A 10,251-nucleotide genomic window follows, 5' to 3' on the forward strand; every position below is an offset into this window, starting at 1 on the left:
CGATTCTGATACCCAGTTTTGACTGATATAAAGTTTTTTTCTTGTTTTAATTGTAATTCTAAACTACTGAAATATTTCCAAATTGGCAACATTTTCTCTCCTTGAGGCATGCTATTTTTAATTTTTTTTTTTTTTTTACTGCGCTGCCATTGGTTCAGAGCATTCAAGGGCCAATAAGATGTCTTGGCTCGGCATGCAGTGAACATGTCACCGGTATCGGAACAACACTAGGATACAGTACTATAACAGTACTAGTAGCAATAATATAACAGTACTAGTAGTGTGCAATGTCAACTAGTGCACAGCTTGTCTCAGTAGTAACAAGTAGTTGTCCTATAGGACAAAAGTAACCCAAATTGGGTCAAGAATGGATCAACACAACTTTTTGAGTTGGCGAGCATACCCACTTTTTTTTTTTTTATTGCTGGACCTCCAAACTTATTCAAGTGTAAATTACTAATTGAATTACTTTTATTGGGTTTATTTCGTACAGAAAAAGAAAAAAGGGCTCGCCTTCAAAGGTGTGCTATTTTTTCCACATGAATTTTAATGACATTTACAAGACTCAGAAAAATTCCTTCTCCATGATTTACAGTCGGCCTCAGAATTCATTGAATCACGCCTATTTGGTGTTTGTGCACTTATTTCCAGGCTACGCTGCGTGGGCTTAAAGTAGAAGACTGGACGGGACCCACCCGAGGCGTGCTGAGAGAGTGAACCCCGGGTCTTCCCTGAAGCCTCCTTTAAGTTGGGAGATGCCGGAAACACCTCATCATCCAGGTGGCATCAGAACAGATGCCCGAGCCACCTCATGTTATGACCTCTCACCCTCACTGTGACATATCATTCTACTGTAGTTTTTAAGAGTTTGCTAACTTTCCATCTCGCCTCCCCTTGGCCAGACACATCCCTACGGAGAGCTACAGCATTTTAAACCTCCTCAATAAAATATGACTTGTCTCGCGGTACTGGGGTGAGGGTCATATGTTGATGGACGGGTGTCTCACAGTTATAAAACCATCTCCACTTGGCCAGCCAGCAGGTCTCAAATGTAAGCCAGCTTTCCGCTACCTGGTATTTGCTTGCATTACACTTCTACCTGACGTCCTCGAGAATGGAAAAGGAGGGAAATGTGGGCTGGTTGAGGGGATGGAGGGGAATTCAGAGGTGGAGAGATGTGAACCCAATCTGCTGTGTGTTGACTGTACTGATGAGGGGCTTGTGCTGAGACCAGCTTCTCCATCCCATCATTCCTTGTGTTTACTTTGAGCTAGACAGGCGACACACAGCGACCTCCCCACTCGTATCCTCTCTGAGATGGCCTGCATCAAGAAGAGACGCGCGAACCATTAGCATAATGCTGTGGTCCAAATGAAAAAAAGATGGCACTAGACAATGGTTCGTTGTAATATTTAATATTATTTTGTACCCCCCAGGCATATGTTTGTTTTTTCACTTTAAAAAAAAATAAAAAATCACAATTTTAACAAACTAGCAAACACAGAATCTATATGAAAACATCCAAAAGATATCCAGTGTGATATTACAACCAACACATTAATGGTTCAGTAAGGTCATGTGATACAAAAGTCAGCAGTGGGCTGAAAGCAAATCAGAGATTTATTGAGAATGATAATAATAATGATTTTTAGTGTGTGGGATTCAGGTTGAAGTCAGCAAAATTGGAAGTAAATTGTTCTTTTGTGTCCTGATTGCTTGATGCAGGAAGTCCCATTTTGAATGCTGGGTGTGGGGGATGCTACTCTCGGAGTACCGCCGCGCAGAGCTTGACCCCGTGCCTCCATTATATGTCATTAGTGGTACTTTCAGAGAAGCTGGCCAGCCTGAGACCTGACAGCCCCTCCTCGGATATTTAGCCATGCATATGGATGGATTTCTGATCCCTCTCATCCACCACCGAGGACGAGGGAATTAGGCCAGTGAGGAGGAGAGTAGGGGGCTTAAAGGGAGCATCCATATCTGACTTTAATGGCAACGATGGAGCTATTACTCCTGCTAAGGGGCGGCGCTCATGCTTCGCTGGTTGTTTGTCTGTTGTGGTGTCACACAGGTGATCAACACTGCGAAAGGGTCACGTTTGATGACCTTTCTGGGTCGTGCGCATTCACACAACCGTGCGTGAAAATAGATTAGATGCTTCCCCGAAGAGCTGTCTTTTAATCCCATGTTGTAATAAAATGTGTACCCATGATGGCATATTAAAATGCGCATTTCGCACTCGGCGGTGTTCATTAGCAGTTTACTCTTCCACATCACTTACGTTGACTGTGGCCCGTGATTGATGGAGGGGCAGGGGCGTTGTTGTTTATTTGTATATCCGAAAATGTAATATTCATGTTGCACGCTTTTGTGAGCAGACGTTTGCTAGATTCAGTGGAATGGTACTTGGGATTAGATTTTCACAGCAGATTGCTATTATTAAAGGGGAAAAAACTCCTTTGAGCAGTCATCTTCCAGGGGAGGCAATCTCTCTCGCTGCCTGAGTGCTGCTCCATGGCTCTTAATGCACTGAAGCAAAAGAGCTTTGGCCCACAACCTTTCACGCCTTCAACTCTCCTTTTTGTGATTGAATAGTTAATAACTATGAGTCGCCTCTAAAAGCCTGCTCTTCTTTTTTGTCTGTTTGGCCACTGCACCTGCCCAGTGGATGTCTGAATTCCTGTAGTCGCGACTCAGATGTTTAAGTCAACTAATAGGCGACCTCTTTCTGCACTAGTCTTACTTCCTCTTCTTATCTGACTCGTGTGTCCGCCATTCCTTTTCTCTAAAGAGAAACTCAGCAGTCTGGTTTGGTTTGTTTCTTCATGGTATTGTTTGAATTGGTAAATCCTGTTTAAGCTTGCATTTCACAGATAGTTGAAGCTAGCCTGGAAAGCCACACCCACTTTCTTTAAAAAGAAAATGGGTTTGGACAGGCGTCCATTGACAGCGATTCGGCACGGCCGGGAAAAAAATGTGTTTATTTGCGTGACGTCGTCTTCGTGATCAACGTCAGTCTTCACTATTCAAGTTTTCCCCGCAACAACGACATTCAACAACGACGTCATTCACTACTGTCTCTCAAGTAGCCATGTTGGCTTTTGGAAAAAAAAAAGACTTCAACGAGTTGCTTTTCTAACTTATCTCATTGGTTCATTACACTGTCTGTTAACTCAGGTGTGACTGATAGGGCGGTCGACCAGACTCACTCTCCGGCAAAGCCGCGAGTAAGTCTAGATTTCAAGGCTAGGTTGTAGCTAGGTATAAAGAGCATGGCCTCATAGCAACTCACCAATAAAATCAACAAAGTAAATAATGATGATAAAAACAAATTCGGGGGTAACAACATTGCCACAACACCAGACTGAGCTAAAAAGATTGGTTAATGTTGAGTGCTTTGACGTTTACGGCACTGTTGAACTGTCAACAACGATAGCATTTAGCATTAGTTAAAGTAATAACACAACCATGGTCACCAGATAGACTGGCAATTAAATTTGTCATGAATAGTGTCCCAGTTTTGAATTGACAAAATCTGGTCACCTTAGGTCAACCTCCATTTTGTTTGGATTTAGAACACCGCTAACCAGTGACGACCAGCTGATCAACGGGGGTTTGTCATTGTTTCAACAAAATGAAGTCTCGAAGAGCGCACATTTTTAGAGTGACAAGGTTCAGAGCGATGTGCCCAAGAACACACTTACGATGGCAAAGAACATTCATCAAAGCATAAACACCATAAATCTAACGTACACAATCATGAACTGAACCAATGAATGGCTGTGTTTAGTAGTTAAATAATTCCACACAAACAAACCACCTTCACATGAGGTTTGTCGATAGCATTAGCTAGCAAACTTTCTTAATTAACACACTAGCACAAGCTGATGTGACCTCAAACAAATGGCGGTAAAGCCCTTAAAGCTACTGAACGCAAAAAAATTCAATTTCAAATCGCTACTGTCTGCCACCTGTTGACGAAAAATGAAACTACACACACAGTTGTATACAATGCGCACAGACGTCACATTCGCAGACAGAGGGCGGGAAATTCGAACCTGAATCCAGTATGAAAACTTTTGGCCAGAGGCTTGCAGGAATACCTTGAAGAACTAAGGTGTCAATCTACTAATTCGAAGATGTTTTCGTCATGAATGGTTAAAATATATATATATATATATATATTCAACACAAACAAACCTTGACATGAGGCTCGTAAATAGTATTGGCAAGCAAAAGGCAAGTGCAATGAAAATGGATTACATTTGCATTGCATCTTTGAATCATGAGTGCCATCTAGAGGAGTCAAAAAATATCGCAAATACTTCATGAAGCTTCATTTTGCCATCACTACAAATTAGCCTAAGTAGCATGTTGGCAAAAACTAACATAAGCATTTCACAAACGGTATTGGTCACAAACTCACCTTTTGAAATGTACATACAATATTAGATGTTAGGAAATAATGCAAGCAAATTGTAATAGTAAAGTAAACTTTACGGTCTATTTGTAGCTGTATTGGGAGAGAAACATACACAAAGTTTTCATTTCAGGTGCTTTCATGGACCGCCAATGAAACAGGACATCTTGAAGGGGGGCACAAATTAAACCTAACAACACCAAGATGGTGGGAATGTAATACTGCCATTGCTTTGGCCTCAGCACAAAAACATTGAATAGGTATGTTTGTCAGTGAATAACAGATTGGTTGGAGAAAAAGAAAAAAAAATCAGCGTGAGAGCTATTGCATTCATCGTGTCTTTTCGTCTCTTCAGAAAAATATTTTTCAGTTAAAGAGAAGTTCTCTTACCTGGCTGACAATTTAGCCTTCATAAAAGAGTCACTTAAAAAATATGTTTTTTAATCAGTGACTTTGCGATTGCTGGACTCCCATAAGAAATAATCACACTATCATCATAAAAAAAGCTTCAATTACATTTTAAGATTCTTAACCATTGTGCAACATGACCTCTACAGCATCAAAAGAGTGCTGAAGACAACCATTAATAATAGAAAATATTCCAAAATATTTCTTCCTCCTACAAAAGACCTTTGTTCATTTGCAACAGCATTAAAAAAAAATAATAATAATCTGCCCACAAGTTAAGACATGTTCTGGCTGTCAAGCACAACTTGGCCAAAGAGAATCCTGGAGAAGCGACTGCCTTGGTGCAGATTTCAAGAACAAAAAGCCAAAAGTGCATTTAAAAAAAATCTGTTTTAAAAATGCCTGTATTCATTTTGGACATAGGCTTTAAAACATCATGTTTTGGGCTATTAAAGAACTTTTTTCATTTTTTTTTTGTGCTTCTGTGGCTTCTTGTATGCATTCAACACACACACACACACACGCACACACACATTCTCACTGGGACAGCTCATTAGCCCATCCTACGCTCACAGCTCTGGCAGAATGTGACCCTGCCTAATTGTGTACCATGCTCATTTGTTCTCCCTGCATGACGTGACGATTGCTTATTTATTCTCCTCAGGGCTCCCATCTCGCAGGAAAAATGATTGGCTCATTTCATTCACTGCACATTTATTCGAGCTTTATTTGATAAGCGCGTTCCCCCTCCGGCATTCAAATCCCTTCATTTACTCGTGCTTTGCAAAGTTTTAATTTCACCCGGGCACATCATTGCTCAGATTGTGTCGTGCGCTAATTATCTGCGATCCAGAAGAACTTTTGCACGTATGATCCTGTTTATTCGGGTAGAATCGAGCAGCACAAAAGGGGGTCGACATTAATGATGCAGTGTGAATGTTTGAGGAGGCAATTGTGTACACAAAGCTGGCAGACGTGCTCAACAAGAAGCTTAAGAGGGATTTGGACACCGCCGAGGCGCCGTCCGAATTAGCAGACCAAATTTGCATTGTGTTCTGATTTGACATCTAGTTAGAGGCCTGTTTCACAAATAAAGCCATTAAGGCTTTTGTTCCAGTCGCGTAATAAGGGAGTGCACAGAAAATAGGATGACAAGACTTGGCTGATTGGGAATTTGGTTAACAGTGTTACATGAGCCTTGGTCAAGTTGACTGGCTGTCTTCTCTCCTTCATGCAATTGTTGAGTACATTTACATTGAGCAAAGTCTTTACTTTCATTTTAGTCACACTTATTCAGCCGTTTAATGCCCCTCCCTGTTGACGTTTACTAAAACAGAGAAAATGACACACTGTGTGTTTAAAACAACCCAACCTTTACTGTAAACCAGCTAGCCTGACGTGCTGAAAAATCTTATTGAAAGTCTTCTCACGAGTGGAAGTTGACTACCAGACCGTTAATACAAATCCAGAATTACAATTAAAGGTGTATTCAAGGATCTTCTCGAAAAGTAGAAGTTAAACGTCCTTTTTTTTTAAATGCGCATGTGGAAGAACATCCTACCTCCTGCTCGTCCGGGGCAAACGCCCACTGTAAAAAGGGGAGTGATATTTACTTGAAAAAGCCTAGTAAAGGTTGATGCACTCAGAAAGTATGCTGTGAGATCATGGACCTACAACAATGAATGGCTGAATCCAAAGCTCAGCAGCTACATGCGAACCTTGCTCTGCAAGCTGAATTCTCGCGGGAGTTCACAAACTCCCGAGAATATATCTTGTAACGAGCCCGCTGATTATCACGGCCAATCACAAGGCGGTATTGTGTTTGGGGGCGGGATATGCAGCCGTGACGAAACCAGGAAGCGCTGACACCGGGGGAAACAAACAACCTGACATAGATGAATGGACGCTGCAATTAACTCATTCACTGCCATTGATGGTTATAGATGTCAAAAAAGCATTTAAACTATTTCTATTAGTTTAAAAAATAATTCTACTTTTGTTACCAAGAGTATGAAAACCTAGATTTTTTTTATTATATATTTAGAACAGATATAAAATGTGTGATTAACTGCCATTGACGGCTATAAACGTCAAAAATTCATTTGAACTATTTCTATTAGTTAAAATTGAAAATGTACATTTAGAACAGATATAACATTTTTGATTAATTGTGAGTTAACTATTGAAGTCTTGCGATTAATTACGAGTAAAAACTTTAATCGCCTGACGCCCCTAATTTTTAATAATCATCTCGTCAGGCAATTAAAATTTGTAATTGTAATTAATCGCATGACTTCACTAGTTAACTCACAATTAATCAAAAATGTTATATCTGTTCTAAATGTACATTTTCATACTCTTGTTAACAAAAGTGGAAAACAATTTTAACTAATAGAAATAGTTCAAATGAATTTTTGACGTTTATAGCCGTCAATGGCAGTGAATGAGTTAACTCACCGTTTCCTTGTTCAATGTTGAACAGCGAGGGCGTGCATTTTTCATCTGGTCATCACTGTAAATTGAATGACAGGATCGAGAACCAATCGTTAAGATGATCCACCCGGAAGACGCAGTGACAAAAGATTCTTGAATTCACCTTTAAAGAAGTCTTTTGTGTTTTTGCGGCTACCTGAGAGAAAAAGACTCACGGAAGTGTCCGCACCTTTCAGTATGACGCAACTCTTGTGTGGAATCGCCTCCTAATTTTGTAGCTCACCTTATTTTTTAAATCTATAGAAAAAGAATTGTTGTTTTCTGTATTCCTTCATTATGAGAATGTATAATAAATGTAAAAATCAGCATTTAATGTAGCTTTTTTTCTCTCTCATCAAGTTATCCTTTGTTGAGTTGCTCGAAAACAAGAAGCGCAGTTGATCAAACTCCTCGAGCCACAAACCCCGACGAGCCAACGCAGCCAAAAACTCTTAATGAATGCGAGGATCGCAGCCAAATAAAAGAATAATAAAGGCGTCTAAAGCTTAACAAGTTTGCCTTTGTTCTTCCACTCCACCCACTAGAATTTGGCTGAGTGAAAGCAGGCGGTTCTGAGGGCAGCTCGGAGAGTTCCATGCCCGTCGGCCTTCAATCACATGGGATGTCTGAGTTTGACAGTATAAAGTATTTCTTGGAGAACAAAATAAGACCCCTAAGCAATGGTGGATGAGCTGTTAGTAAGCACGGGGTCCGCAGGGAGGGAGACTAAGCGTGATAGCTCACTGTACACAAGCGTTGGTTAGGGATGATACAATGGACCAGGAAAAGAAAACATTATGGGATGCCGCAATACTCGTACATTCTTACTTTGACAGAGGCACGTTGGATGGCTATCGTTTGTGGCGTTCAACAACCTGACGCAAATGGCAGGAAAGTTGAGAGTGATGAAAAAACATGAAATGTATCAGCTGAATTGAGACGATTGGACTCTTCTTGGTTGTTCAGCTTTAATTCTCTTAGGCAACGAAAATGAAGTGCGCTGTGAGAGTTCAGCCATTTTTTCCACTCCATATTCAAGTCTTAAGTTTTCTCATGATCTGTCGCGGTATCTATGACAGGCCATTGGGGGGAAAGTCCTTGAGCCATGCGGTAGTGTTAATTTTGTCAACCATTTCTAAACTTACAGTAGTCTCAGTTTTAGTCCAGTTTCAATCACGCTTGTTAGTTTTTATCATAATTAGTCAATCTCATCCCGCTTTTATTTAGTCGACTACAAATCTAGCATTTTAGTCTTTATTTTATCCATCCATCCATTTCCTTGACCGCTTATTCCTCACAAGGGTCGCGGGGGTGCTGGAGCCTATCCCAGCTGCCTTTGGGTACACCCTGAACTGGTTGCCAGCCAATCGCATGGCACACAGAGATGAACAACCATTTACACCTATGGACAATTTAGAGTGTTCAATTGTCTTTGAAACGTGGGAGGAAACCGGAGTAGCCGAAGAAAACCCACACAGGCACGTGGAGAACATGCAAACTCCACCCAGGAAGGCCGAAGCCCGGACTCGATCTCACATCCTCTGGACTGGGAGGCGGACGTGCTAACCAGTCAGCCACGTGGCATGGTCTTTATTTTTAGTCCTAGAAAACATAATTTTATTCATCTAGTTTTAGTCAACAAAATCGTCAACGTTTTGGTCTAGTTTTCGTCAGGGCAATCATTTTTTACCCCTGTATATTTTTTTGACAGCAGATAATGTTGAACATTTAAAATCGAAAACTATTTCACTTACAGTTTTCTCTTATCTCTAACTTCACACACAATTAGAGTAAGTCAACAAGTGGCTACCATCGATCCATGCTGTGAGCTAGTAAGTTAGCCAGCATTAGTTAGCGGTCAGATAAACATTATTGTTGAAATGTTATAGCCGTTGGGTTAATGTTACGTTATAACTATAATTGACTTTATTTATTTATTTTTTAACCTTTCACCGTGAATCCACCTACTGTCTGTCCCGTGTTGCATGTTGCCCTCGCTAGCTGCAGATTTGAAAGGGGAGGTGTCACATGACAGTGTCACATGACAGATTAGCAGAGCCAAGGTTTTACAAAATCATATAAAATTTGTCTCTTTTTTGTTTGTGAACTAAAATGTCCATAGATTTTAGTCCAGTTTATATTAAGTGAAGTAGATTTTCGTCTCGTCTTCAATAGTCGAGAAACATGCATACTGATTTAGTCCCAGTTATTGTTTATTAATAAGGGTTTTAGTCCAGTGAAAAATGTGTGTTGACAAAATTATTTTTGTTTAGTTTCGTTGACAAAAACACTAACGTGCGGTTTATCACAACCGCAAATATGGTTGATAAGTGAGGCATCCCATTGGTTCACTATAAACATGGAGGGATTAATTGCAACCTTTCACTTAGAGGACATTATTGGTTTCCACCCTGGTTAAATCAATAAGACGTAATATGTCTAACATAGCAGTCGATGTGCTACGCTTAAGATGTCATGGGAAACTAAAGAATACCAATAATTGTTGATAATAGGTCCAATGTCCCCAAGCAATGAGCAACACTCAAACAATCAGCTATAATACATGTTTAATAACTTAACATATGCAATGTTTCATGATTCAATCTGGAAAATGTGTTGCCATGGTAGCGTCTCGCCATACGGGCCTTTTCAGATTACTGCTTCCTTGACATGTGCGGGACATCGCTAACTTTCTGTCACGATGTCAAGTCAAGTCTGTCTCTCATTGCTACAACCGTTGACGAGCGTGGTCTGTTTAGAACATGAAACCAGTGATTCTCAAAGTGTGGCACGAGGGCCTCTAGTGGTACATGAGCTCCCTCTGGTGGTACGCAAAAGCATCACTGCCTAAGTAAAGTTCACTACATTTTTTAAAAATTATTTTAAAACATTTTTGTGATTATTTAATGTACATTATTTTGTTAGTAATGTCAGAAAACACAAGGCATTAC

At 40.4% G+C, this 10,251-nt stretch overlaps 1 long non-coding RNA gene across 1 annotated transcript in view; it reads left to right on the forward strand.

The window, feature by feature from the left end:
- Positions 1-6,729, forward strand: part of LOC147177137 (uncharacterized) — a 57,335-nt gene extending 50,606 nt beyond the window's left edge. The window contains exon 5 of the long non-coding RNA XR_015094390.1: positions 652-6,729. This is a non-coding gene — a long non-coding RNA (uncharacterized LOC147177137). The remainder of the gene's footprint in view (positions 1-651) is intronic.
- The last annotated feature ends 3,522 nt before the right edge of the window (positions 6,730-10,251 follow it).

Source organism: Leptonotus elevatus, chromosome 3 (genome assembly GCF_054856555.1).
Source record: "Leptonotus elevatus isolate MCC_2025b chromosome 3, RoL_Lele_1.0, whole genome shotgun sequence".
In the NCBI taxonomy this organism is placed as follows: Eukaryota; Metazoa; Chordata; class Actinopteri; order Syngnathiformes; family Syngnathidae; genus Leptonotus; species Leptonotus elevatus.